The 5659-nt window shown below is 33.2% G+C and overlaps 1 pseudogene; it reads left to right on the forward strand.

Annotated features, from left to right (window-relative positions):
- The first annotated feature begins 2587 nt into the window (after positions 1–2587).
- Positions 2588–3930, forward strand: LOC138328876 (uncharacterized; annotated as a pseudogene).
- Positions 3931–5659: the final 1729 nt, after the last annotated feature.

The raw sequence follows: 5659 nt of genomic DNA on the forward strand, positions 1-5659 counted from the left end.
GTATAAACATCACTCTAACAATGGCCTAAATAACAATATTCATAACGTAGGAGATGTTGATCAATCCAAAAATATACATTGTAATCAGTCAATATAGACCAAGAATTTTACATCAAATTGCCGTTTCGAAATTAATGGTAATTGTATTGTTACAATGTAGCGTTTTGTTAACTTTTTTCATAAACCAATGGAATGGTTCTAATCATGAGCACACCGATAAACAATTTTATTTTTCATTTATAAAGGCGAACTTTAATGACATGAAGCCATTTTAATCAATCTTCATAAAAACTACCATGGGTCCACGTATTGCTTTCCTTTTTTTAAAGGAAAGCAAACTTGTTAGCGGTGTCACCTTTGAAAACCTTCACGTGGACCACAAGCCTGACGTAATATAATGAAACCAAAATTGAACTCCACAATACGTCATCTTGAAATGGATTTTAATGTGTAATCTATGTCTATTATACACCGTGTCAAGGGGGCTAGAGAATAATAACCCTTTTTCATTTCACTATATGTTTTATGCAGTGTTAATTAAACCCAGAATGACTCACGCCCCAGATGTTGTGAATCAGTCATTCCGAGACGCGTATATATTTATAGTCTTATAAAAAATTGTAAGACAAGCAGTTATATTTATAGGAAAGGAAGTAAATATATACATACAGGGTTAGCTTTGATTTATATATTAGTTAGATCTCGATGATTACGTAGTGAACAGCCCTACAGGTGGGCTGCATATCTACAGCTAATCCGACAGGTTTGCATAATAATATTCCAACAGGTATGTGTAATTAGGATAAACAATTACAGGTGATACCTGAAGATGTCAGAACCTTCACAGACCGATAAATAACGAGGACCCGTCTACCATGATTTACTTATAGTATTCAACTTCGATTGCATGCATGATTTCACTGCACCAGACCATCACCTGCAACATAACGGTATAAACATACAGTAGTTAGCACAAACTTTCTGATACGTAAACCGTTAAAATTAGAATACCGCTAAATTATATATGTTTACAGTATCTGTTTATTATTATTTTACTTATATTTTTTGTCTTCAAAAACATGTTGTTTTTTTCAATTATATCATTTTTCATTAAATAAAATTAAATATCAACCCTTTCTTGTGTGTTTTTGTTAGAAAGAAAGTGTTTTCTTCGATACTGGATTTCCTCTTCCCGAAATAATCGCACAAGGGTCCAAATATAACAGTGTACGATACTTGACACCATGCTGTTTCCTTTAGTGTCATTTTTTAACCGTAGTAAGCTTTCTATATGCATTATAAAATAAAACATGATCGAAATGAAGGAATATCGATGCAATTGTATGTTTTTTTTCTTTTTCCTTTTTCTTTTTTTCTCTCGTGCATTTATTTTCAGGAAAACAATCTGCTTAAATACATGTAGTATGAAGGAAAAGGACATACCACATTTTCGTTATAATCTGTTCAAAATACCGGGCGAACACATCATATTAAACCGGTATTATATCAATATTAGACCGGTACTCTGTGTATCGCTGTTTGAATAATAATTAAAATAATAAATTTCACATCCTAAGAATATTTGTCATTTACGATTAGAGACAGCATACATTTTAAAGGTTAAATGACCACTATATATAGATATTGTCCTGAAAATAGCTTAGTACATATTTGATTTACGGAGATATCATACTAGCTTATCCACGATAACATTGTTAACATAGTATTAGTAGATGTGATGGATACGCCATGGACACCGGCCATAAGATAAAAGCGATGTCCAGTGAGTTGGCTATCTAAGGCTGACCATTCGAACCAAGGCACGGTTATACGGCCAGGTACTCCGTCAGACGATATGGGTGTTATACACATAATTCAATTCAATTAAACTCTTGAGCATATTTGTTCTGGTCAATATAAACATGTTATCTTCAGCAATATCGGCATTTTCTTTGAGCGAGCCGCGTATGGCCAAAATCAAGGCAATGACCAATGTCAACAGCTATGTCCAGGTAAAGTTGACCTTTCGGGCGGTACTTTTACTGGTCAAATGAAGTGCAAAGAGTTTAAAGGCATGCAGCTACTGAAGGTAGAAAAAATACGAAATCATTAACAGGTGTTAACAGGTTACTTAATCGTGTGGTAAACAATGTCAAGCCAGTTTAATGTCGCCTTATATTAGTCCTGTATATAAAAAAAAGGTGATAAGAACAATGTAAATAACTATAGAGGTATTACATTGATTAGTCATGTAGCAAAGTTATTTACCAGTCTTTTGAACAAAAGGCTGTTAAAATGGAGCGAATCTGTATCTGCTGTTACAGATGCGCAATTTGGTTTTAAACCCGGTTTCGGTACTCGTGATGCTATATTTGCATTAAGTAGTCTAATTACTAATACTTTACAACAAAATAAAAAGCTTTATTGTGTATTTGTCGATTACAGTAAAGCATTTGATAGCATTGTACATAATAAGCTTTGGCTTAAACTATGGCGATGTGGAATTAGGGGTAGATTGTTGAAAGTGATTATATCAATTTATGATAATGTAAAATCATGTACAAAATTAAGTGGAAAATTATCTGCAATGTTCGATTTACATGTCGGACACTTACAAGGGGAATCTTTGTCTCCGATACTTTATTCTCTCTTTGTTAATGATATAGAAAGTGAATTGATAAACTCCAATTGTCAAAGCTATCAATTGCAACTTTTAAATTTGTTCATACTTATGTATGCTGACGATACAGTTTTGTTTACTGAAGATGCTACTGACCTGCAAAACATGTTAAATTGTCTGCATTATTATGCAAATAAATGGAGTTTATCTGTTAATATAGATAAAACCAAAATAGTTGTTTTTAGAATAAGTAAACGTCTACAGGCTAATGGGTACTGGACCTTTCAAGGATGGGCTATATATATTGTTGATAATTTTTGTTATTTTGGGCTAGTTTTCAATTATAATGGGAGATTTACTCTAGCGCTTACATGTAATACTTTAGCATCACAAGGAAGAAAGTCATACTATCTCCTTAATAGTAGAATGAAAAGATATATGCTTAATGTTGAAACAAAATTATCCTTATTTGATACTTATGTTTCATGTGTGCTTAATTACTGTTGCGAGGTATGGGGCTCTCACCCAGCACCTAAGATTGAATCTGTACATCTTTTATTCCTGAAGAGTTTATTGAAGGTGAAAAAACCAGTCAATAGTTCTATGGTGTATTTTGAGACTGGTAGGTTTACTTTACATATACAGCGTAAAATAATGGTGATGAAATATTGGTTAAAGCTATTAAGAACAGATAACTGTATTTTAAAGTCATGCTATAATGCTCTATTTGAGCTTATTATAAAAAAGCCTAATTATAAATTAAATTGGTTATATGATGTAAAAAATGATTTAAGTAGATGTGGTTTCAACAATATTTGGATTGCTCAGAATGTAGATAATGAAAAACATTTTTTGGAATTGTATTCACAGCGCTTGCATGATATATTTATTCAGGAACTGCGTTGCGCATTTGACGTGTCTTCTAAATGTGAAATTTATAAACATCTTGTTGATAACTTTGAAATTTAATTTTATTTAAAGAAGCCTTTGAATTCTAAAACTAAACAAATATTGAGTAAATATCGCATGCAAGCCCACTCTCTGCAAATTGAAGCTGGCCGTTATAACGCCGTTCCCAGAGGCAATAGACTTTGTACTGTTTGTGACAAAAATGATGTAGAAGATGAAAACTATGTCCTGCTTATTCTGAGTTACGCAAAAAGTTTATAAAAACTTATTACCACAAACATCCAAGTGTATATAAATTAATTATGTTATTTTCATCTAAAAATGTAAAGAGTTTAAATTTGCTGGGGAAATATTTGATCCAGGAAACAGAAAAAAGGAAAATTATCATTAATCTGCAGTAGTATATACATGTATATCATACTCATGTATTAGTCAATGTGTTTAATTTGGTATGAAGTATATCGGAATTATCCTCCGCCATCTTGAAACATAACAATGATCATTGTATTATGTATCTATGTATTGGTTAAACCTATATGCTGTATTGCATTTGGAAAATAAAAAACTTGAAACTTGAAATGTAATTCCAACATTTACGGCAATGGAAGACAAATTTGTGTAGTAGGATGTAGGAACAGGGACATGGGTAGAAGATATCGCCTTATGTCGTACCCAGTACATCTAATAAATGCCCGGTCTATTAACCTATCTAATTAGGGGTCCTGACCAGTTTGATAGAGATCAAAGTCATTTGACCAAGGTCCGGATATATTCGATAGGAATAAATCCCGTAAGGTCGTCTAATTGGAGTCTCTACTTGGCAGTTTGTACGACTGTCTGAAAAGGTTCCCTGGACACGTTGATATTGATCTCGACCCGTTCATTATCCGACATGTTCCATCTTTATTCAAGTTTAAGATTTATTTCTACAATATGTCATCAGTGAACACCTTTCCAAAATATCCATACCCTCCCCTGTTACTGGAGATCTCTGAAGAAGGATACATGACACAAAACAAACCATCTCCTCAGGCATAAGTTTAACGGGTTCCATGTTTCGTTAAACGTGTGTTAATATTCAGTTTGATTCGGCGCGTTCGATTTGGTTTACAGTAACCAGTTATTCGGAAAACGAAAATTGTAGTATATTCGGAAAACGAAAATTGTATCAATCGAAAGTACACATAAGTCATGGCCTGACTCATTTTGTTCTCAAGAAAACATATTTCTTTCCAAATGTGCTTCGCTGCAACAATATTTAAAATATAATTCCTTTTGTTAACAGAGAAAATACCTTGAAATTTTGAGATAACTTTCTTTGAAACTTTTACTATTATCTCGAACGTTAGGCGGAAAGGCTCACAAAAAACATCTACAACAACCTCTCGTGTTTGCCTTTTAAATACGCGGTCAAAGTTGTTTACTCCTCTGATATTGTAATGATTAACACATCCATTAGTGAAAACTCAAAGCTTTGATCAGAACCATTGCATTAATCTCGAGTCAGTGATAGATTCCTGATCGTTATTGAGTATACAGCTAATGAAATGGTTCTTTATAAAACGAATGTATTATCATTTACCTGCTACATTATTTATCGGCTGTCAGATGCTGTAATTTGTTCCGAAGTGATTAGCGATAGTTTGTAAGGGATCATTTTACCTGTGGTTTATTACATAATGGGTTCGAGTCCTAGTCTAATGTCTGTGTCCATTGTAGTATACCTATTGTCCAGGAGGTGTTTCACACACAGCTCAAACCTCCATTAGAAGGTCCCCTGCTTAATGACGTAGAAGCTAGCTCATGATTAATAGTATCCTCTCAATTTCGTAAGATGACATAGAAAGTGCTTGCGAAATATTAAAGATGTCTCAGCAAAGTAATTAACCATTAATCAATTAAACAATTTCACCTCCCGTAGGTTTTTTGAGATGACATTGCAATAATGCACATGTCTATGATTGGACGTGTGAAAAAAGAAACCGAATAGCTATCACATTAAAAGAAAAGGACATGAACTATAAAATGAATTTTGGTACCAAAGTTCTATCTACAATTGCTTATTTCATTTGTCCTTTCTCGTGGTTTCTCCAAATACATGTAGTCTGTTGCTTGATATGCATGGAGCAT

This window comes from Argopecten irradians, chromosome 8 (genome assembly GCF_041381155.1).
Source record: "Argopecten irradians isolate NY chromosome 8, Ai_NY, whole genome shotgun sequence".
NCBI classification, from domain to species: domain Eukaryota; kingdom Metazoa; phylum Mollusca; class Bivalvia; order Pectinida; family Pectinidae; genus Argopecten; species Argopecten irradians.